General features: G+C 32.9%; 1 protein-coding gene and 1 pseudogene across 3 annotated transcripts in view; one reads left to right on the forward strand and one right to left on the reverse strand.

Annotated features, from left to right (window-relative positions):
- LOC140442020 (uncharacterized) overlaps positions 1-26,404 on the forward strand; it is a 1,060,727-nt gene that overhangs the window by 625,908 nt on the left and 408,415 nt on the right. The gene's annotated exons all lie outside the window — the stretch shown is intronic.
- On the reverse strand, positions 18,238-24,633 carry LOC140440926 (large ribosomal subunit protein uL3-like; annotated as a pseudogene).

A 26,404-nucleotide genomic window follows, 5' to 3' on the forward strand; every position in this document is an offset into this window, starting at 1 on the left:
TCATTTATTTATACCCTGTATGTTACGTTTTCTTCTAATATATTTACTTCCCTTTCGATATCTCAGCGTATTTCCTGTAATTCTTCTCAGTACTCTCATCCCTGCCGTTTCCAGTAGCCTTTGCGTTGTGACTGTATCAGGTCTTGTTTCTGAGGCGTATGTCATTATTGGTCTTACACTGGTTTTATGAATTCTTGACTTCATCTCAGTATTTATGTGCCTGTTTCGCCATATAGTGTTGTTATTAAGGCATCCTGCCAGTCGATTTGCTTTTTGTACTAGATCTCTCACTTCTTTGTCCAGGTCTCCATAGCTGAACAGTGTAATTGCCAGGTATTTTATTTTCATTACTTGTTCAATACTGATGCCATCAAATTCTATTTTATATCTCGTTGCTTCTTTGCTGACTACTATTATTGTTTTAGTTTTCTGAGATGAGTGTGTCATATTAAATTGTTTTGCTCTTATGTGATGTCTTTCCCATTCTGTATGCTCTTTCTTTGTTAACACTTTTAATGATTTCATCCATGATTAAATTGAAGAGCATGGGGCTCAATGAATTCCTTTGTCTTATTCCGCTACCTATTTCAATAGGTTCTGTAAGTTGTCCATCTATCCTGACTTTTGTTGCTTTGGTAGATGTTTTTGATTGTTTTTGTAATATTAAGGGGAACTTCTCTATTATACAGAAGATGGATTACATCTTTGAGTTTTATCGGTGCATCAAAAAATAGAGACAGTGTTTTCTCTGTTATTTACTGACAAAATGTCTCGAAATTTGGACACGTTATTCGAAATTATGTTGCCTTTAAACTGATGGTTTTACTTTTTTTATTTTTTTGAAACTTCTGTTGAAAAATTGGAATGTACTGTTTAACGTTCTATTATAACCAAACTTTTTACGCCCATCACTCGAAAGAGTTTTTTTTTATGTAATCGTTGATTTTTGTTTCACCTTTCTGTGTCCAGTAATAATCGAGAAAAGCGTGTTCCAACTTTAAAGAAAATTGCTAAAAAATACTGAAATCTAATAGTGAAACGTGTTACTCATCATTGGGCTTAGTTTCATCGTTATCGCCTTCGTGACGTCAAATCTCATGAACGTACGGTCAGTTAGTTCGTGTTAAAACTAATTTGAATGGAGAATAATGTATTTGTTGTCATTAAACTACCCGTCGGCCGGCGGCACTGAGTAAAGATGGTCTCGCGTAAGCAGTGTAGAAAAGTAAGTGATACGCCCATTTCAAATCGCAGTTGGCTTGAACTGCTAAAACAGCCTTACTATATTCTAGCTAGTGGTTTCTCACTAATTTGTTTATAATAACAATAATGAATATTGCATCTCTACAAAATCTTCCACTTCGAAAACCCTGTTGTTCATCTGATAAACTTATCGTGTAATTTATTAGTACTTGTAAAATTTTTGCTGTAAGTTTAATAAGGGCCGGTTGTTTAAACGGTAATCAAAACTCAAATATTTAATTAAAATTAAACATGTCACATTTTGAGGTTATGTTGACTGATTTATTTTATTCAATTTTATTATTTTGCGTTTTAATTTAAAATAAACCATAATTAAACTCTTTCTGATGTTAATTTCATGTTTTTATTTACAAATCAATAATAATAATAAGCACTTTTTAATAATTTTAACAGCTGCTGTGACGTATTTGCTTGTAATTAAATATTTTATTACAATCAAGTTTTGATTAGCGCTCGAACAACCGGCCCTAAGGGTAGTATTTAATAAGTTTTTATCTTTGTAGTTTTCTGGCTGTGTTTATATTCTTTTTTGAATAGTAATTAGTTCGCTCGTTCTCCATTCTTTCATTACTTTATTGTGCTTTATAATTTTATTAAGTAAGGTTGTTAATTATTGTTCTGTCATTGCTGCTCCACAATATTTCAGTAATGCGTTTGGTATCCTGTCTTTACCTGCTGCTATTCTTTAGCTTTTCAAGTATTTTCCCCTTTAGCTTTCGAAGTAACTTCCTATACATTTATATTCAGTTCTTTATTTGTGGTAACAAAAGTAGTACGTCTGACATACGCAGTGAAGGCTTATGAACTTTACGTCGGGCGATTTGGGTAATGAACAACACCCTCCGTATAGACTTGGTTGTGGTTAGGCCACCTCAAATTTAGTGGTAGCTAAGAGCTTTTCTCCCTAGTTACATTACTGATTTGTAGTTTACTTTTTATTCCCTTTACAATTTATATATTTTTGCCCGCTGAGGGCATTGATGTGCGTATGAGTCATGCATAATTTTTGAACCATTATTGCCACACTTTTCAAATACATTGTTTTTGAATAAATTGAATTGAATAATGATAATGAGTATGATTTTAGTTTCTAGTTACGAAGGGACACATATAACTATAATTAATTTGTTATTAACTTATGTTGTTATATATAGATTAGATTTAATTTCTTTAGTTTAGGTTTTAATTTGATTATGATAAACGAGTTTTTGCAAAAATATTAAAAAGTCCAATTTCCGTTTCCTCTTTACGCCGTTGCTACCAAACTGGTGAATATTTCGTTTTATATTGTATTTCATTGGATGCATTGGTTATTAACTTCTTTTTTAATTTAAATTTTTAGATGTGATTGGATTAGGTTAATTTTGATTTTGTTATTACAAAATTTAAATTTAATATATTTACTCAACAAAAAACTAATGTAGATGTGGCAACATTGAACCTGTGCCAAATATTTTATTTTAGATTTCTTACTTTTTATAACCTTTTTTTTTTTTTTAAACTTTATGAGTAAATAAAACTTTATTTACTGCAGCTTGAAATCCGGAAGTTATTGCTTCAAACCATTAAGTTGGTATTACAAGCTCTGCAGTTGATACATCAATCCCCATATTCGAAGTCATCTCTTCAGAACACAAAGGTGGAGTTAAAAGGAATGAAATCCCATTATCGCTCGAGGGATACCTCAAGCACATTCCCAGACAAGAAGTTCAAGACCTTCGCAAAGATCAACTGTTTTTTACTCCACACCAAATTATTTTTTGATGAAAGCAAAACAAAAAACACCCAAGTGAACTTCACAAGCAGCCAGAAAGGCTGTAGGCAGAAAGGTGTTTGGAAAAAACAAAGAAAATAAGATTTGATAATGAAGACGACTGTATATTTTGCTCAGAACTATTCAGTAAATCTCAGGCAAAGGAGTTTTAGATTTGCACTTGAAAGTGCAATTTGTGTCAGCTATTCTATACAGGTGTAACTGGAAAGCAGAAATTGTATATTTGCGATGTTTGTAAATAAAAATATAAAAATTTCTTTTTCTGTACAAAAGAGCTATAGGGGTCATTTTACTTCATGGACCGGGCCATTTTACCCAAATTATGGTGTAAAACACTGTGGCTGGAAGGCAAAAGGGGATAAGTCGATTTTTTGCAAAATAGTGTTATGTATACCATTCGACAGCATTTTTGATTCTGCACAATCTTGGTAAAGAGAGTTAAGTGAAAGTTTACTAATTAAAATATTATTATTAATCAAAAAGGGGTAACTTGGCTACAATTTTATCGTTACGACTGTTTTAAGGATATAACTCAAGATATCTTCTGGAGAGCAAAATAGTAATTACTAGTAAAATGGTATATGTGCACATATTTTCTAACATTATGAAATTAACTGAGAAGCAAAACGATTTAAGTCATGTTAACTTGAGAATTATTCGAAATGTGTGCTAGTAAAAAGGATTAAATCAAGATAACCCCTTTTGCCGGAATGTGATAGAAGAAATATATATGAAAGTATTGCTAGGATATACAAAGTTATCCCTTTTTGCAAGAATGCGGTGTCCACGCAAATCATATTCGTATCAGTTTCTTGTCAGTACTTGTCTAGATTGTGAAGAGAGCACACGCAAATTTTATCAAGGAACGTTCACTACGATGGCAACTCGAAATAACAATTATTATTCCTCCATGTGTGGTATAATTGTTGATTATTGATCACTACATTCCATACTTTTTTTTAGTAAAAGAAAATATACAGCAAGATTTTGACTTAGACGACAGCGTAAAAGACCCGGCCTATGATCACATTCAAGAAGACCACCATATTGATTCTGACACCGAAGAGGAGAAAAATTGCTCAGATGAACCAAATTTTGAAAACAATAAAGAACATGGCCAACCAATGCACAAAATATTGAAACGAAAAGTAGGAAAAAGAAAAAATTGACAGGTTTTACGAAATACGGGTAAAGGATATGAAACAAACAAAGGAAACGCAATAAAGCTAGGCAGTCACGGTCACTGCGAGATTGTAGAAGAAAGTGTAAAAAAAAATATTTGGTGAACATAGATTATATCTGTTACAAAATTACTGGGGAATGGGCAACTACGATAGAAGGGTACGTTGTATTGCCTCATTAATTCAAATTTCTGACAAGAAGATTACTACTAACAGTAGTGATACTGATAAACCTTCAAAAAATATAGGGAAAAGTGTTTTACATATTTTATAGAAATCCAAGGAGGAAGAATCCAATGCTGCAAGGTATGTTTTTGTGCTATTTTTGACGAAAGTAATAAACTTATAGAAACTGTTACAAAAAAGAAAATGTCATCTAATTGTGGTATTCCTATGGCTGATAGCAGAGGAAGGCATGAACCAAAAAACAAAATTTCCGAATCTAGAATGGAACTCGTCTATAGCCACATATCCAAATTTCCTGCCTATGAGTCTCACTACTCACGAAAACATACTAGTAAAAAGTATCTAGTAGCAGAATTAACAAAAGCTAAGATGTATCAAATGTATACCCAGGACATAACATCTGAACCGGTTTCTTATAAAGTTTACTCTCAAACAATCGATAAATTAGGCTTAAAGTTTAAAAAACCAAGCAACGATACCTGTAACAATTGTGATATTTTTTAGAATCATATTAATATCAGTAAGACAGCTGATGCAGGGAAAAAACATGAGAATTTATTAGCAGATCATCATATAGAATCTGAAACTGCTTACGAGTCAAAGAAATTAGACAAATTAAAATGTATAAACAGCAAAAGTCAAAAAATATTTGTATTTGACTAACAACAGGTTTTTCCTACTCCTTACTTACAAACTAATACCGTGTTTTACGTGCCAACGAAATTGCTTCTTGTTTATTTAAGAGTTTTGCTAATTTACCTTCTGAAATGCTTTCTGCTAAAAGGAATGTTAATAAAGAGAAAGAAGAGAGACAATAAGACTTAAATTTACTGGAGAAATATAAAATGGCTAAGATACACCAAGGAATTTGGCATTATTAATTTTAAAACATCGCTTCAGGAATATCAGCCATTTCAAGAAATAAATTTTAGAAGACAAAAAAAAAAGATACACTCATCGATATCAAGAACATTACTTTAGATAATTTATATGATAAACCAAGACAAATAAGTGAAAAAAAAGTAAGCGATCTTTCAGACCTCATTAAGTTAGTTGATGAGAGTGCAAAAGAATGTTATCGTGGACTTGCCCAAATCCCACGAAATTCACAAGATCTGGATAATACTGGTGACACAGATCCAGACATAGATAATTATTTTAGTGATGACGATTTTTAATAAAATATTCTAAAACAAATATTTGTGTAATTTATTATTTTAAAGAAACAGCTTCCGAAAAATATTTGTGTTCATCAAAATTTTTTTTTCCTCCTGCGAAAGCTATTCTGTTCGTATTATATAGAATATATGTTTTTATTTTGTGTTTAGGATGCGCCTTTAATTCTCTTTCTAAGTATCATCTTGATCAATTGTTAATTTGTAAACGTATCATCAGATTCCTGTAGAAACCGCCATGTTTAATAAACTTTTTGAAAAAATTTACGTTTTATTTCTTGTTCTGTCAATGCTATATCCAGAACAAAATATTTTCTTTGCTTTATTGTGGTTGACCTTTGTAAGTAGAAATAACTGCAGTTAACACTACAGTGCACATATAATGTTAACCAAGTTACTACCGAGCATAAGGGTATAAATCTACATAACCCCCTTTACCAAGATGATTTTATGTGCATTTCAACTATAACTTGACTTATCTCCTTATGCTTTCTTGAAATAATTAAAAATAATAAATATCCTAAAATATTTTTTTTAATTTATCAAAATATTGGACACATAGATATTAATTTAAGAAAAAACACTTAAATATATGTAACAGAATGTAAGTAGGATCTAGAAATATACAAACGTTACTAATATTACGTCTATAAGGTAACAAAAAGACCATATGAACTAAAAATGTCTGTACTGAAAAACTTCCAAATGAGAGTTTTCCCTTTTGCCTTTTAGCCACAGAACAGTTCCTTTAAAGCTTTTCAAAAATAATGTTTCTTTTTACTGTAGACTTACCTAGATATAATTTTTTTAAAGAAATGTATTCTGCTATACCCCAGTTATTATGTGATTAAACTATACTTAATTATTTGGTTTTTTGTTATTTCTAGCTTAAACAAATATTAGAGGGACCATTTTGCCTTACTCTCCCTAAGCTTCTATAGTATTTTCTATTACATTTAGTACAATAACTTTATCAAATTATCACTTATAACATTTTTAATTAGAACTTTCGACATACAATAAAAAACCATTCTCGACCCACAATCTTTCCTTTTATGTTTTTTGTTTGAAAAGCAGTGTTTTTCCAAAATTAATTTCTTCCAATAAAAAAGTTTTTCCGTCTTCGAAATTTACGCGCGAACTTGTTATATAAACACATCAAAGCTCTGAAATCAGAGAGCAACTCAATCAGCAACTTTTTTCTTAATTTCGTCGCGTTCCATAGCCCATTCGATTGTCACGCTCCGATCGGCATGACCATCGCTATTTTCGATTTGGTTCACGCATCAACCAACACGTACGCACGCCGTAATCGATTAACACAAAAGCGCTACAGGCAGAGCTGGAGTAGAAATGGTTTGTCTTTAAATGATTCGTAATGAGCGTCCGTTTCAAACTAATTGGTCCGCCATTTTATATCCAAAGGGACACCAAAACAATCTTACTACATACTGAAATAGATTTTGAGATTCCCAGGCCCAAGTTTTAATAGTTAAAATAACAATTATATGTTTACAATTAATATGTTTGCAAATAATATGTGTATAAATAATAGGAATAATCTTCGGAAAGGCAAAAATAATGTTATGAGACAAATTTATCCTCTATTGCACACACCATTTTAGTCAACAACAAATATTTTTCTTCAAGGTGTATTATATTGAAGTGTACATTATGTAAATACGAGTAGTATGTATTTAAAAGTTGCAATATAATATACTATACCTTAGTTAATAATATATATATATATATATTTATTCGGTTTTTTATAACGTCTTACGACGTTGTCCGACTCCCAAACGCCACTGTATTCTGTCTTGAGTTAGGTCTTCGTCCAGATTTCGAGCAATAATCGCTTTCCTAACTCCCAGGGTCCAGCTCTGTGGTGGTCTTCCTCGTTTCCTCTTCTCTGGGGGTTGCCACATCATCGTTTTTTAGGCAATCTTTCGTTCCCCATTCGGCTCACATGCCCATACCATATGACCTGTTTTCTCTCAATATCCTCAACTATAGTGCCCTCTATACCCATTTGTTGTTTTATCACTTCATTCCGTATTCTGTCGGCTCTTGATATTCTCATCGATCTTCTGATGGCATCCTTTCCGTAGCTTCGACCTTTTTCTTATATTTTTCGGTTATTCTCCATGTCTCAGCTTCATAAAGTAGGCTAGTTTAACCATTGTCTCATATATGTTCCATTTTCTTTTCTTTGATATTTCTTTACTCCATAGAATTCCGTTTAAACATGCTATAGCTCTTCGTGCTTGTACAATTCGATGTTCTATTTCTCGTTCGTCTTTTCCACTACGGTCGAAGATGACGCCCAGGTATTTATATTCGTTGCATGGATTTATTTTTTGATTGTCATCGATGTTGAGTTGTTCTGCTTTAGCTCCAACTGAGAGGTATTTTGTCTTTTCTAAATTCATATTTAATCCCCTTAGTCAATAATGATTATATATAAAGAAAAGCTGGCACAATATCTACAAATATATTGAAAAATAATAAGAACTATTGGTGAAAATCTAAGAAACAGTTTCTGTCTGGAACAAAGCATCGCATTTTTTGGTGGATTTTACCTTTGTTATTTTTTTGGCATTTTCTATTCTTACATCTTCCTGACTTTTTGTTATACTGAAGCACTGAAGTCAATGGACAGAAGGATTCCATTAGAATTCTATTATAAATACACTGGGAGTTTACAGAGACATTAGTTTTGATTTTTTTTGCACTGCTGGGTGGGCGACCTAATTTACTAACCCAATATTAACTTTGAGCAACATCTGTCTTAAAGCCATATAAAGAAAGCTATTGTTTCTTAGGACTTCCAGTTATCGCTAGCTCGTCTATACATATGCCAAGCAATTATAACAGACATTAGATGAAAAAATATTCGAAGATGATATTTCCCAGACCGGACCTGTGTCCGGTAAAGTGATAATAGGGAATCTATCAAATCCACCCCCATATAAATTTATTGTATAAAATAATAATGCTGGAACATTTTGTGGCTACACTTTTTTTTGCGGTCGTACTCCTGGACAGTCATTGCAGGAAAAGCACTGGCAAATATACCTAGCATTATATGAAGAGCAACCTTTTCGATAAAGCTTCCTCGATCTTTTTTCATTACCACTTTGTCTGCTGGCATCTTGTTTTTGGAAACCCTTTTTTTTTGTACAAACTCTGGATGCTATTTTTCACAACTTGGGACTACAAAACCAATTGTCATAAAATAGCAAAAAGTTTTGGTTTATTCGTTTGCGTTTCAAAAAGCGAATAACTGTATTCTCGATGTGCTCCACAATAACTCTCAAAATCATAAACAAAAATTATAAGATAAAATAATTTGTACCCCAGGACTTGGGGTACAATTTTTTTGAGATTATACTGTTTTAGTCTGCTACGCCATTTATAGGAAAAATATGTCCGTCAATAGATAAATAATTTTCTATTAGTATAGAGAAATCTTACTTGAGAGTAAGAGGAAAGTATAGGAAGATAAGTATCATTAATGTACATGCGCCCACTGAAGATAAAGACTTAAAAAAAAACCAAAACAGAGTTCTCAAAAAGTTAAGTACCCTAATAGGGAATGTACAGAAATAAGATATAAAGATAATCATTGGTGACATGAATGTGAAACTCGAAAATAAGGAAATATATAGAAGAATAACAGGGAGACGAAGTTTACGTAAGGAATCAAATGAAAACCAAATAAAGGTAATAGAATTTGCTACAAAGAACGAAATAAAGATAGCTAGCACAAGCTTTGATCACAAAGACATTCATAAGGTAACATGAACTTATTCCGATGAAAAAATAAAAAATGAGATAGATCATGTCCTAATTGAAAGCAAACATGATAAGGCAATAATCGATTGTAGGAGTTACCGAAGGGCAGATACCATGAGTGACCATATACTAATGATAGCAAAACCTGTTAGAGATATATTAAATTAATAATTAGAGCGCCTTCAAGAGATCAGGTTGTTAACAGACTAGAGGAAGAAATAAACAAAAAACTAGAGAATCCAGTCAAACAGGATAGAGATGAAGAGTGGCAGACCATACAGACAGCCATGTCGGAAGCAGCGAAAAAGTGTATAGGAAGAGAGCATATAAAAAGATGGCAAGGCTGGTTCGATAAAGAATGTAGAAATGTTTTGGCAAAAAGAAACAGGCAAAACTACAGAGAAGTAAAGAAAATACTCAAAATGCGATTAAAAACTATGTGGCAAGAAGAAGGAAAGTGAAAAGAATTTGAAAAAAAAAGAAAAGAGAACAGCTAGAAAAGCAATTGAAAAATATAGAAGAAGCCTACCTAAACAAAGGTGACTGTAAAGAATTTCAAACAAGAAGTTAAGTAAACCAGAGAAACTACAAAGAATAATCTACAGTATTGCAGAAATAAAGAAGGCTTACTTCTAGGTGAAACAACAGAGAAATTAAACAGATGAGCGGAGTATTTCGAAGATCTATTAAATACAGACAAACAAGACGAAATTGAGGGAAATGAGAATTGGCAAGTAGATGAAGAAAGGACGTGCGAGAAACCAACATAACAAAAGTGCAGAAGAAAGTGGTATCCCAGCTGAGATTTTTAAGGAAGGTGGCGAAAGATTGAAGGAAAGGATATTTCACTTGACACTAATAATTTGGCAAAAGGAAGAAATGCCAAAACAATGGAAAAGTGCTTTTATTTGTTCTATCTACAAAAAGGAGACAAAATGGAGTGCAAAACTATGGAAGTATAGCACTATTAGAAGTAGTCTACAAACTGCTTGCAAAAATAATTAGGAAAAGATTAATAAAATATAATTACAAAGTGATTGAAAGAACAGGATTACATATGCTTTTTATGGATTTTAAACAAACATATGACTTCCTAAATCAAATGATGCTATATGAGGCCATGAGAACATAATAAATACCAGAAAAATACAGTAAGCAATTACGTCAAAAATACGAGCCCAAAGAGCTATATGGCTTGGTCATGGCCGAAGAATCTAAATGTTAAAACAGTACTCAAGAAGGGAGAAATGGGAAAAGAAGAAAAGGACATCCAAAGAAGAAATCGTTAAAAGCAGTAAAGCAAGACTTCAGAAATAGACGTGAGAAATTGGAGAGAGAGAGAGAGAGAGAGAGAGAGAGAGAGAGAGAGAGAGAGAAGGCAATAGGAGAACGCATAGCATTCCTGCGCATACTACGAGTATAAAAGCAGCTATATTAAAAAGTATAAAAGACCGGTCGTTACTCGACACTGAGGAGTAGGCATATTGACGCCTACTTAGAGACATTTGATGGTTTTTGTAGAACCATCAAATGTATTTCTACAGAACAAGATACTGATACGTCACGAGTGAGGTGAGTAGGCAGATTAAGACCCCGAACTCGAACGGAACCATATTCCTCTTAATAATGGCTCCAAAATAGGTAATCATTTTTACTTTATTATATATTACAATGGTTTTATATATTTTATAGAATCTAATAAACATACTTTTAAGTGAGATTTCTAATTATCTATACTTTTATTCCACAAAAAATGGTAAGAAGTAGTCTGATTTGCGTATATCGTTGTATATCCAGTCCATTTCTGCTTTTGGGCACCGAAACTGGGAAAGAAAGACAATCCCAAACTAAATATTCCGCGCTACCAAGCACAAACCGAAATGGCCAAAAGTGAGGCCGTGAGCTGTGTTAAAATGTTATTTTATAACTATCGCTCGACACTGTATAACGTACTTTTCCTGCTACGAAGCGGAATTTATGTGCAGGGATGTTTTGCAGCACCGCCTTTGCGGGAAATGTATTGTTTTGGGTGATCGAGTTCTAACTGAAGGTGCATCAAATCATTCACGTTTCTCGGTTTCTTTGTTCTCGATTCTGGCTTTAGATTTAGATGCACAGATCGAACTTTCTCCCTACTTTTGTTTTCAGAATCTATTATTCAAAAGAAGGAGACTTTCAATCTACATATAATTTTGAGATGAGTTGTTCTCGTGGTATTTGTAGACAAAAGTTTAAAACAGTAGCGATTTCAGGGTTTACATATTGTAACTAAGTTTGTAGCTATAGAAAATTTACAAAATGGTCTCCTAAATCCTAGCATAAAAATTTTTATTTTTAGATGAATATTTATAATAATTTTATTTGGAACAACTCAAAGTCACAGTTTTGTTAGTTTAGCTATTGACTTATTTTTTTTGAATCCGTATCACGAGGAATATTCATACCCGATGGGGTATTATGGGTATTTGAATATTATTGTAGGTATATAAATAGCAGTAGGGGAGACCGGGGATGGTTGACGCAATTTTTAAATTTCAGACATAAACTCTAAACTAAAACATTTTAACGTGAATTTTTTATAAAACTGAATAGATTTATGTTTTATATATCTCGATTAGTGACTATTTCACTAGACTATTTTTAACCCATAAAACGTCATAGCATCTCCACGTTTCCTACTGACAAAACTCATGTCCGTGATTTCTCAGCGACGAAATTATGGCAGATCCGTGACGAAGGTGTCTGGTTATTGTTGTCACTTTGACAAACGTCATTAAGGCGTAATCAATTTTGGACAGATGTAATAAATCCAGACGAAAAATCAAGATTTGGATGCAAGTCAGGTAACGAAATCAAAAAATTGGATTCGGAAAATGTCCCATTGAACACGCAGAGGTCCAGAAGCACTATTTGAACCCAATTTTCGGAGTTCCCACGGGTGAGAAATTTTACGCCTGAAAGATGTACCACTATAACGGAACTAGCAAAAATTCTCGAGAATTATGCCTTTAACATGAAAAAAGGCAATCAAGCAAGACTATCAAGAGTCGTCTGTAAAGTCATTGTGGAATACTACAGCAAAAATGGTACAAAAAAAATATTTTACGAATAACGGCATAAAAATCGAACTTTTCACAGATATATCTTTCAAATGTTCAAGATTGGGCAGAGATACCAAGCAAGAAAAACTTCAGAGTGTTCAAAAGCATTATCCACCGAATAACTATTAAAAATCATCCAGAGCTGCGACGAGGAAACCCCTGATGGAGCACAAAAAAAATTTTGTTCACCTTTGCTTATTTAAGCTTGCTTTGATAGGCAATGAGGCAAATTTGATGTTACGGGAGAATTTACGGGCCGAATTAAATACAACAGCATTCTTTCCAAAACAAATTAAGGCAATTCGAAAAGTTTGGCAAGCAGCAAATGGCTAGTAAGAAATTTATCAAACGAAAATTTATGCCCAGTTAGATTATTTTTAAAATTATTGGAAAAGAGGGGACAAAAGATTTTATCAGACAGACTCTTTCTTACCGTTCACGTCAACTTAAAGGATGGATTTCGTTTAAAAAACTGTCTACGTGGCATCGACAACGTATCTTAGTGGACAAAAATGTCAGCTAAAAAAATTGGAATAGACACAAAAAAACATAAATGAAAAATCATTGTCATCGATCTTTAGTTGTGTCAACCTTGTTCAAGCAAGGTGTTTCTGAACAGGAGTTAATTAAATTAACGGGCACTCAAATGCACGATCTCTAAAACCATATCTGCAGTTGAATTCCTGTCACCACCAGAAGTTGATCAAAAATTTCAGAACAACAAATAAAGCTGAACCTTCGAGTTCCCAAATGCTAGTCAAAAATACACAAAATCATGCTTTGGTAGAAAAGAATGGGCAAACTACTATAGCTTATAATAATTATATATTTAGTATTGTTAACAAATAAATAAAAATTAGGTTTTGTTGATATAGTGCATTAATTGTCTCCAGAAATATTCTTGTCGAATATCATTCGAGAGAAAATTATTTACCGGCAAAATTTTCTTCTGGTTTTATTTAAGTTTGTTGCTTTTTGGCAATTGTCGCTTATGAAATTTTGACAAAATCACTTAAATGACGTTTCATGATTAAACTGTCAAAATTTAATTCGCGAAAATTGCCAGACAACAAACTTTTATTCCAGTCAAAAATATTGCCGGCTAAATGATAATATATACAAAAAACATATTAAAGCCGTTCATTTGGATGTAGGATATTTTTAAAAATATATCTCAGTATACGCCAACTATCCCCAGTTCAGGGTTGGTTAACGCACTAGCTGGAGTTGATTAATGCAAACAAAAAAAAATAATTTGAAACACATTTTGAACTAAAAATGTAAAAATATTTTATCAAAAAAATATAAAAAAAACACATAAAATCATAGAGGCATAAATCTAAATAACTAAATAAATTAATTTAATCGGTAACATATGTACAAAAACATTAAAGTATCTAGTGTCAGAAAACCACTAATTGCTTTTACAATTCATACAAACAAACAAAAAGTACTGGGATGGTTAACGCAACCCTCATGCCCCACATTTTGCAATTTGTACTTTGTATTCTTTTTTCAACCCAAGCATTATATTTGTATTTATCCATACAATAGATGCTAAAGCAGTCTTTTTCCTTTAAATCAATACAATCATTATCAATTTTCTTTATTTTTTTGTTTTTAATCTTTGTACCTGGTTCTTTTGTGAACAAATTCTTTTTTGGCAGCTTTTGCATTTCTTTCAAGAGAATTTTTTAAAGGTGCATTCGTCAATATTGCAGTATGATGCTTTCTTTATATTTAGATTGTTCCTTTCTAGCTGGGGCTGTTGGTAAAGGCTGTTAATTTAATGGAGTGATAGGAGGTGAGTTCTTATTCTCCTCTTGAATGGAACTTGAATAGAACAGTTTATTTGACAATCGGGCCTATTTTCAAAAAGAGAAACGTTATTAGGTTCCTTTGAACATCCTGGTTACAGTATTTTTTGGCTAAATGACTTGTCGGGCAGATTTGATGCAATTAACAAACCTGACTGCTCTTTAAAACCATCTTAATTGGTGAAATTTTTTAATTCTAATGGATTAGGTCGGCCATCAGCATACCCTGGCGAAAACTAGTAATCTTCAAAGATATCTCTGTTAAATGGAGAAATTCCAGAGACTTGCCATCCTGACATAACATTTTTTGGTGTAACTGCTAATGGCAATACTTCCACATATTTCCACAATTTCAATAAAGTCATAGTGCGTTTAGAATTGTTACTAATCCACGAATCACAGGCTGAATTAACGTATTTCTTTAACGGTCCATAGATGGAACAATCGAGCGCCTGCAGTTTATGAGAATAATATGATGGAAATGTCCATTATATTATCGTCGTCACCCCATTATTTTATAAATAATTTAAAGAAGCGATTGACAGATGGGAATCATGGTTGTTCAATAATAAAAGTGATGGTCTGTTTAAGGAACAACCAACATGTTTAACAAAATGTCTACAAACTTGTAGAAGGTGTTTTTTCGAATCTACCCTGAAGGATTTGCAGCTTCAGCTAATCAAGGGGGCCCAGACGTTAGAAAATGGTCTTTAAAATTAACTCGTGGAAAAATAAAGACTTGTGAAATAGAGTATTCTGTCGCAGATACTGTCAGGGCCGTAGTCGTCAATGTACGCACCCATTAATAAATGTGATAAATTAATTTCCTTTTATATTTGTCCAACGGATTTTCCACATTTTAGGTTTAAATGAAATCGTATTAACATGGTTGGTACTCAATTAACAATAAATACCTAGGGCATTAAATTATGATTGGCAGTGATAATCAGACCTTTGAACTGAAGAGAAGAATCGGTCTTGGGTGGGTAGCATATAAAAAACTTAGAGAAACTTGTAAAGTAGGGAAGTAGTAAAGTATTTGATCAATGCGTAGAAAAATATTTTATCAATGCGTCCACCCAGTCTTTGCATACGGAGCAGAAACACTTATTTTGACAAAAAACTCGGCTATCAAACTAAGAGTCAGACAAAGAAAAATTGAGCAATCTATGTTAGGAATAATTCTGCGACACAAAATAAAATACGAAGAGGTCAGGAGAAGGACCAAGGTGACTGACGTGATTGAAAGGATAGTCAAATTAAAATGGAAAGGCACAGAACGCATAGCTAGAGTGACGGATGGTCGATAAACAAAGATGTTATGTTGAGCAATGGACTTTTGAGGCTGGATGAAACTAAATATTATGTGAGAAGCTAATCAAAACCACTCATTAAGAGGGCCCAGCATTCTATTGTTATACCATTGGCCCTTAACATTCTCATGCTATAAACGTAAAATACCTATATAAGATTTACATTCAAAAAGTTGTATGTTAGTTTTCTATATAATTTGAAGAAAATAGAATCTAACAATGGTTTCGATTTGAGCATATGAAAATAATAAATAATACAGAAATGATTTAAAATAAGTAGTTGATTCTCAAGCTATAGCGTCTCAAAAAATTACTTTCAAACATATGCAGCTTTCAGTCCTAATAGTATATACATTTACTGCCTAAATATTGTGTATTCAAAGTACAACACATGAATTAAAATGTACTCAAAACGTTGCAAGAAGATGAAACCCACTACATCCTATTCGCAATTCCATTATCTGCTTCGAAAATTCGTATATGCCGTTTAGGAAAATTTACATAATTGCAACCCGACTTGGCAACTAAGTCGAGTACTTTGGCTTGACTACATCTACAATCTACACTGTAAGAAAGCGTATCTAATCTAGTCGCTAGGACATATCTACAACTTTTTCCAAAAGAAATATTTATATTCAATTTAAGCCAACAACGAAAAAGAAACAGTGTCAAAAGCTTTGTTTATTTTTTATTTTTATATACACAGTAGACTGGAATAGGAATTAACCCACTTTTATCTTATTATATTTATATTATTTTTAGCAAAAACAGAGTAAGTCGTTTAGCAATGTTTTGAAACTACTTTCTTGTGGCATGTTTAATTTAAATATTATGTTTTATTGGTTTAAACCACAAGTATGGTAGTGATTGTAAAGAAAATCATATTTGACGTTTGCATTTCCACTCAGTAAATCGATCTCAATGTAGCAAACCCATCAGAAGAATGTAGCTGGCTTTGGTTGTCAATACTAAAAGAAAAAGTCAACAACAGAAATATACCAACAATAGCCGAGTAATAGGAGGTCAATCACATCGTCTACAATCTAACACACCATACATATGCAACACACAATAAATACATAAATAAATCAATTTTTTTTATTCAGTTACGTTACCACAACCACAGAATAATAAAACGATCAGAATGCCCACTCTGCTTGGTGAGATAAGTACGCGCATCTCGTTCACGCAGACGGAATTAGCCACGTTTTAAACGGAAACAGTGTTGTTTAGTGAAATTTTATCTTGCCAGAAATTGATTTTAACCATTGGCTGTTGGCCTATAAGATCTAGGTTAAGCATATCAACTAAAATGACATAACCAATAAAAAAATCTGTGGTAATACATATTTCTACATAATTTTTACAAAAAACCTTTTTTTGAGAACGATTTCCAGAGTGGAAGTCAAAACGTTAAAAATTAGTTAATTAAAAATGTGATTTTCATGACTGAGGCTTAATCCCATAAAACATAATACTTAGAGCCATTCGTTGTTTTATTATATTAAATCTCCTTATATTGATTAATTGTGTGTAAGGATAGAGTTTATTGCAAACATTAGGTATAGGTTTTGTAGAAATAAATAAATTGTTGAAAAATGTATTTTATCCTAATTTTTTATCATCAGATATAAATTTGTATTGTTTATTTTTTGTTTTTAATTGTTTATTGACAAGTATGTAACCGTCAGGAAAACGTTAATTTAAAATCTTTATCGTTAGACGACAATTCCATTGATCTTCTGCATAAATTACAATCACGTTGTATTTTCTTTATAAATTAGCGAGGTATAATGACTTTTCGTCAAAATGTTTGTTCTTAAAGCTCTCAAAGTATTTGTTTTGAAGCATTTGAAAAATATCTTTGCAAGGAAAAGAAATACAAGTAATAATACCCAATTAAAATTGATATATTGAAACATTGTGGATAAAAAAGTGATACAAGTACCGATAGAAATAAACAATATGTAAAAATGAGGGAAAAGAAAAAGAAACGTGACAATTTTACAATTTCTTAGAACATATTGGATATAGTTTACTAAACAGATGAAACATATGATAAAAGGCTTTCAACATTATGTCCAGTTAATTAAAATAATAAGATATAAAAGAGTTGAGAAGTCCACAAAAGTCCATTAAGACTGTATGATGAGAGATGGGACTAAAACCCAATTATTCTAAAACAAACTACATTAAATTTGGTCGTTTACCTTGTTAAATTACATAATTAACAATAGCGGGTGCGAGTCTGTATTCAGAAAGAGGGTATGGCATAGGTAACTTTTTGCAACAAATATATCAATAGGCGAACAAGCAGTATCAATGGTAGGTATCCAATTTTAAATATTTAGGCTGTTATATTTTTCTTCTTGTAGTGCCTATCCATCTCGGATGTTGGCGATCATCATGGCAATCTGTATTTTGCAAACTGAGGATCACAAAAGATGTGTTGTTGTTGTGTTGAACCACATACGTAGATTTTTCAGCCAAAAAACTCTTTGCCTTCCTGGTCCACGTTTTTCTTCTACTTTTCCGTAAAGAATTAATTGCAGCAACCTATATCTTTTGCTGTTCCTCATGATATGAGCAAGGTATTCAATTTTAGCGGTGTTTATTGTGGTTAACATTTGTTTTAAATAACAATTTTACTAGATGCAGCTGCAGCAGGAGCAGCAGCCTTTTCTTCTTCCTCAACTCTATCTGTTTTGAGTGGACTTATGAATGCAGCTTTATCAGTAGCTGTCTGGAATCTACCATGTCCAAATTTGGAGAAGGTATCAATGCATTTAAGGTTGATCTTCTCCAAAGCAATACGTTTCACGTGGACTAATAATGACTTCCTCACTGTAATAACACGTTTCTTTGGTCCCATACAACATCCGTTAATCATAACAAAGTCATTGTTAACTTCACCATAGTGAGGAAAACCACCCACTGGAGTAATAGTTTTTTCACTAAGATCATACGCAGTGGCTGCATTATTTTTAACAACCTTGCTATCTTTAGTGTGGATTCCAGCACCAATTCTGTAGATCTTTTTGTTCATTTCAGTTCTATGATGGTAACCCTTTTGACCAGCACGTGCAACTGTGAATGATACTCTTGAAGGATGCCATGCTCCAATACAGGCAACTTTACGAAGACCTTTGTGTGTCTTACGGGGCAATTTCTTTGTGTGCCAACGACAAGTAACACCTTTGTATCCATGACCCTTAGTAACACCAATGCAATCAATCATTTCATCTTGAGCAAAAACACTGGCAATTGGGATATGCTTTTCAAAGTGTTCTTTAGCCCAAGTAACTTTATCAGCTGTGCTACCACCATTCGATTAACTTTCCATAATGTGAACTTTCTTTTGACGTTGCTTCAACAATTTCATCTGAGTGTGTGCAATAACTCTGAAAACTTTTCAGTATTTAACAATCTTCTTTAATTCCTTTTCAATGGACTTCTTTCCTAAATCATCACTCCATTTCTTAGAAGCTTTGGTAAATGCCTTCTTCTTGCTCTTGTACCAGTTCTTGTAGAAGCGCCTGCGGCAATCTTCAGAGAGATGCTCAGACCAAACTGCGGCTAAAGCCCTAAGACTATGTGGGGTTTTGATGTAACCAACCACACCAACAATTACCATGGATGGAGTTTCCAAAATTGTTACAGCCTCTACAATTTCTATCTTATTGATCTTTGATCCAGGTCTGTCTGCCTCTCTTACCACGTGGGTCATACCAGCTTTGTCGGTTAGATAGTCAAGCCAGCTAGGCGGCCGATTCTCATTCGCTTCACTGTCGAATGGTTCAGTGGATGTGGGTTTGAGCCCCAGCTCGGTGTACAGAAAAATTAAAAAATGCTAACGCAGCAGTTTACAATTCTAGATAAATCTGCGGCTTAGACTAGAATATGCTGATGTCTGATTGGCCTATGGTGGAGCAGTACGGCAAGAGATAAGGGCTTGCGGCTCAGTGATACTTCTCCATAGATTCCTACCGGAAGGGAGTGGCGCCTAAATATCGGTGTATATATAACATTTTTTTTTCCTTCTTGCGTTCCTAATAAAACGTTCTGGTTGATAACGTGGTCGGCATAGGATATCTTCAAGATTCTACGATAAAGCCACATTTCGAAAGCCTCAATTTTTTTACAGGTAGCTTCTGTGAGAGTTCACGACTCAACTCCGTACATAGGAAAGATCTGTACTAACCTAAGTTTTATGGTACTGTTAAATCGTGGCATTTGAATAGCTTAGCCATTTTTTGAAATACAGATATTGCTTTCTCTATCCTAGATTTTATTATTAAAAATAGTAATAATGACTGTTATATTAGTAAACAAAATTAGTTAAGAGATAAAGATACATACACACAAAATATTCATATATATTGTGTAGGTTCAGTAAAATAAAAAGTAATGACGTCTCAATTGTAATTTTTATATTATATGAAGTGAAAAATAAAATCTTTAATGTAACACTGGGCCATCAGATGATTGCGCCCATCGATCAACATTCATCCCTTGGGCCAGAGGCCCTTATTCTTATTCTCCAGACGTAATCATCTTAACCGTTGAACTCACATATTTATTTGCAAAAATACGTCACAAAATTATCATATATATTTTATTAAATTACATTACATATTTATTTTATTACAGTAAAATAAACTACCAGCAAGACTATTGTCACTAAATATAATCTAAAGTAAAAAAAGCAAATCTTATTAGAAACATACAGAATAACATATACCCTCATGCGCTCACCCGAGTTAACTCGGGCCTAATCTTTTTACATCAAAAATACTACAAGTAAGAGAAGAAAATCACAACACACGTATTTTTAAATATTGGTAAAAGTATGATACACTTTAAGACAAGGAGTGACACACAGAAGTACGTCACAATCAAGGCAGAAATATCTTGTTTCTCTTATAATCTTCTTTCCACGCGCATCTCGAACTCTGCTACATACTCCACATTGACGAGTTGGATCTTGTTTTTTGCGAAGTCATCTCGATTATATTTTTCCATTGATGATTTATTTTCTTCAGTTTTGCGACATAATACAAGGGAATTCCACAAAGCCAAATCTAATAGACGAAAGAAAATTTTCTTATAATATTTTTTTACTCTTTTTCGTGGAAGATTTTAATCTGCTAGATGCTGATCAACACTGTCGACACCGCCGATCGTATCGTTATAGTCGATAGCAACTGTGTGCTTAAATTTTGTGTCATTTCTTTTTGTTACCTCCCGGGTAGCGTTGGAATGAACTGTTGAAATCAATGATAGATCCATTTTATTCTTCCATTTAAGAGCACACACCTTGTCTCTTGAAAAGGCTATAATGTCACCTTTTCGCAACTTCTTTTCTGGATACCTTCAATGTCCCATACCCATTGGTTTTATTGGAAATAAGCATATCAGCAAGTTGTGATGAATTATAGAAATTATCCATAGTCAAATAGTATCCTTGCTTAAGTTATGACTTTGACATAACCATGACTACTTATGCTGAAACTGGAAGGTCTGCATAATCTGGATCAAGATTGGTCTGTCTTCCTGTGTAAATAAGAAAATTCCACACATAACCACTTTTGATTTACACAATAGATAGGTTCTTATTTGAAACCTGGATCTTTTTATTGAAATATACTGGATCCATCCAAGCCGACCCATGTTATACTAGTAGGCTTTCATCGATGGTTACATGTTTTTCAGGTAACACTGCGTTACGAAACTTGGCACATAATTTTTCGTACACTGGTCAAATTTTGTTCAGTTAGGATTAGGATAGGTTGCGACATCAAAATTATCATTACTGCTGAAGTGAAGGTTTTGGTTTATTGCTTCAAACCATTTATTACTTAACCACTTTAAGAAAAACGGTTGCGTTATCTTATGGTCGTATTCTTTTGATCTGCATATCGGTTATATTCTTTTACAATGCAATTTATTGGGTCATCATCCAAGAAATGTTCAAAAAATTGCAATATATTCCAGTCAGTGGCAATACAATTTATACCCGAAACAGAGGTAAAAGGAAAATATGGCTGTAATTTGCACCCTGTTCGTATCATAGTCATACTCAAAATATCACTCAAAGTTAAAGAATTTTCTGAAGAAACATCGATACTTTTGTCTTAACCACTTTCGTCCATATTAGCTTCGACATCAGATACATCTGAACTTAATAAATACTCATGACTACTCATTTTTATAATAAAATAATTAACGCACTGCAAGAGACGAATAAATATGCCACTTATATTTGCCTTCCAAAAGCACTAAACTTGACTAACTTTGGCCTTGACTAAAAATTTCAGCTGGAGGTCGATCGTGGGATGTTTAAAATTAGAAACGAGAAAACAAGTGGGGGGACCGTTATTTAGCGCTAGACTTAGACGCTAGAGTTAAAACGCGTAGGCGTATTATATATCGTACAAATATGTTAAGCACGAGTTAACTCGATTATGCGAAAATAGAAACGCAGTTTAATACCGAGTTAACTCGGGTGATTACGTTAAGCGGTTAACAACAAATTTGGTGTATAAATTACTATTAAGCCATTGTTTTTTATTTGATATTGATGGGTATATGGTGCGGGAACTCATTTGGTTAGATCTTGTTTCTTTCTCGTATACACGCCGCAGTCCGAGAGCCCAGCCTGTCAGAAGCGCCTTATTACCGACTAAAAACCAGTATTTTAAAATGAAAAAGGCCCAAAAATTTCGGGAACTGACAGAAAAAAATGTAAACTTAAATTTAGGTCAACTTTACAAAAAATAGTATATTACTTTATGAGGCGGAGAAGCATGACTTTTCTTGACGCGCCCGATATTACGCGTCAAACGAAGTGAGGCGCGTCATAGAGGGCAAGTCAAGAAAAGTCGCTTCTTTGCCGAATAAAGTATACTATTTTTTCTTCAAACATAGCAATTTTCAACCATAAATAGTACAATTCATACGCTATTTTTACTCGAATTTAACTGTGACAACTATCAAAGTCGTCTAGATGTTAGAAATTAAAATAATTAAGTCGTCGGTGGGATTTGCGTCTCCCTGGTTACAGTTGTTTGACAGTTGTTTGCAATTATTAAAGACAGCTTATTGTTGTTGCAACCGCAAGCGCAAATTTAGTGCGAAAATGGAAAACCTAAACGAAATTGAGTCCGCAGCTAATGATGCAGTAGCACGTTTGGGGCCCTCAAAGTCCGATAAGAACGATTATGCTCAAAAAATTTGAAACCCTGATGATTTGCCAACATCGGGAATGATTGCTGAAAGTTGTTCTCGGCCATCAGTATCATCAACAATTACCAATGCGTATCAAGAGTCGGGAACATTTTTGCACGGTTTCAATTTTGAAAATGCCTCACTAACTAATTGTACTTTTAATATTACTATAAATAAAAATGATGTTTAATTGTTGTTAATGACATTTGTATTGTTGCTTTGTGACATGTTTCATATTGTTGCCATGACAACATTTTTCCCTCCGTCGTAAAGAAATGGGAAAAAAAACTGCTGCCGGCGGAGACATCAAACTTTGACAGGATCAAGTTAAATAAGTAATCTCATCGTTATTTGACGTTTGAAGAAAAACTACTTTACTAAAAAGTGAGTTTATGATTTCCGAACGTACAAAGCAATGACACTACTCGATTAAGTGGGTCGAAGCCAGTATTATCAATATTATGGAAAATTGTTTCGTGAATCCATTTATTGCTATTTTTAATATAGCTGTGTTTGTTTAGTTTTGTGTATTTGTTTATGTATTTTTAGGTGTTATTGAATTGTGTGAATTTTTGAAATTTTTCATTGTTACTTTCATTAAGAGCTCAATAGAATAAACTAAATTTGGAATTCTCTTAATTCACGATGATTATTAATTATGCTAATAGTTAAGGTGATAAATAAAAAAGGCCTTTAATAAATTTGTAAATTGCAACGCATATTCGAAAACAGTGATAATTCATTATGAAAATTACATGAAATTTCCAACAACAGTAGTTAACAAAATCAAATACAAAACACGAATATAATTACATGTTCTGTAATGAACCAATTTCAATTAACAAATATTCAAATATTACTCGGGTATAATACAGTATTAGCGAACAACTCACCGTGAAAATGATCTAATTTTACTACACAATAAAATGTGTTTACTATTGTAACACCAAACTGTCAGAAAGATACAGATAACTTGTATTGTATGACCTTTATTAAGTTCTCTCAGGGTGCAATGTATAATATATATATATATATATATATATATATATATATATATATATATATATATATATATATATATATATACACTAATGCCCAAAATTACCGCACCACCTTAAATGTACCAAAAGTTTGAAGCTATTTTTCTTCTGAACAAATGATTAGATTTTGATAATGTTTTATTTTTCATATTATAGGTATATTTCTAGTAAATCACTGTACTAATGTTTTCTGAAAAATATTAACGTTTTACCCGTATATGGGGTGTAAAAATAAAGTTGTGTTTTTTCTTCGTTTTTTGCCGCACCCTGTGGAATTTATTAGAAATAAACGCTACATCTTATTAATATTTTGAGATGGATTTGTTCTTTTTTAAGATTTTTGTAAAGAAATTATCTCAATATCTCTATTACCAAAGATTATACAGAACTTTAAATGTAACGAGTTTTTATCAACATTTAAAGCAAAGAAAACATTACTTACCTAAACTTTATTGATATTTAATACAAATAAAGCCCAAGAAAATATAACCTAAATATTCTTTAACAATTGCCGTTTCCCAAAAAACTTAAAAGCGGGTATTTTCACCTCTACATCTAATTACGTCTTCACAGCAGCGAGACATACTTAAAATCAAGCGGCGTATTTCGTCTTGATCAATTGCATCCCAAACTTCTCTCACCATAACTTCTATGTCGTCAAGAGAGACAGGTGGTGGTTGTCGGCTCCTAAGTTGACTATCAATAATATCCCACATATTCTCTATGGGATTGAGATCAGGGCTGCAGGGTGGCCAGTTCATGGTTTGTATTCCAACCTCGTTCTAATATTTGAGAACCACACGAGCAACATGTGGTCGAGCGTTATCTTGCATTGAAAGAAAATGATTTCCTATATAAGGAGCAAATGGAACTACATGGTTACACAAAATGTCTAATATACCTTTCACATGTTAAGAAATCTCTTCGTTAAGCAACAAAGTCCGTTTGCGCTGTAAAAAATATTCCTCCCCAAATCATTACAGATCCACCATTGAATAAAGTAATAGGTCGTATATTACACTGTGCGTAGCGTTCTCTTGGCCGTTGATTAACTCTCACACTGAGCTATATAAGCAATACCACTACTCATCAGTGATCAACACGTACTTCCAGTCATCAACATTTCAGTCAAGGTGCTCTCTGGCAAATTGTAATATACTTCTACAATGATTTACGTTTAAAGCTCTGACTGGTATCCTTATATGCAGATCTTGTTCAGCGAGACGCCTTTATATAGTGTTTCTACTAATTTGAATATTATGAACATTTGTCACTTGTATTTGTGAGTGTATGTCTCATTGTGAGAAAACGTTCTCTTATAGCACGAAGCCTGATAAACTGATCTTGTCGTGGTGTTGTAAGTTTTTCTCTTCCTTATCCACGCCGTTTCGTATGGTCGTTTGTTTCTCGAAAACGTTGAATGACTCGTGATATTGTAATATAAAATACCCCTAACCTCAAGCCTATTTCACGATAACTTAAGCCTATATCAGCTAAAGTAATTGCCTGAACACATTCATCTTGGCTCAGATTTCTTGAAATTGAATGTTGAATTTCTACAATTCAATAAAGTCTAAAGATAATAAAGATATCAATGATTTTTTTACGAAAATGTTGAAAAAATGAAACTTTTTTAAAGTATTAAGATAAAAATGTAGCATTTACTTTAAGTAAATTCCACAGGGCGTTGCAAAATAAGATGAAAAATCAAATTTATTTTTACACGCCGTATCTAGGTGAAATGTTGACACTTCCCAGAAAACAATAATACCGTAATTACTTAGAAATAGGTCTGCAATGAGCAAAAAATATTATTGAAATCCAATCAAGGATACACAAGAAAAATAGCTTAATAATTATGGTAGAGTTGAGGTCGGGCGTTAATTTTGGAGAGTAAAAAATGCTTTAAATGCAATGCTTTAAACATACTTTTCTTTTTTGATAATAAACGTGTCGTAATGATTTTTTTACCAAAATGTGAAGAAAGAATGAAGCGATCTTAAAATATTAATAACATGTAGCGTTTGTTTCTAATACATTCCACCGGGTGTTTGCAAAATTAGATGAAAAAACACAACTTTATTTTTACACCCTGAATATAAGTAAAACGTTGACATTTCTTAAAAAACATTATTATAGTCATTAACTAGAAATATACCTACAATATTAAAAATAAATCATGGAAATCCAATTAAGGGTTCAGAAGAAATATAGTTTTAAAATTATGGTCCATTTTGGGTGGTGCGTTAATTTTGAAGAGTAGTATATATATATGCTTTCTGTAGTTTTTTTGATTTTGATAAAAACTCCTTTTTGACGACGTTTCGGCAAGGTTAGGTTACGCCATTGTCAAGTCAGGTAGTCGCGCTTCTCGCTGATGCTTGAAGTTAACTGGTAATTTCAAGCATCAGCGAGCAGTTGCCATAATTCTAATTCAAAATATCGTCCTTGATTAGAATGTAACTCTAAAGGAACTCCCATAATAGCAAAATATTCATCATCAACCGGTCGAAAAAGTACTGCGCCAAATAT

This window comes from Diabrotica undecimpunctata, chromosome 5, assembly GCF_040954645.1.
Source record: "Diabrotica undecimpunctata isolate CICGRU chromosome 5, icDiaUnde3, whole genome shotgun sequence".
In the NCBI taxonomy this organism is placed as follows: domain Eukaryota; kingdom Metazoa; phylum Arthropoda; class Insecta; order Coleoptera; family Chrysomelidae; genus Diabrotica; species Diabrotica undecimpunctata.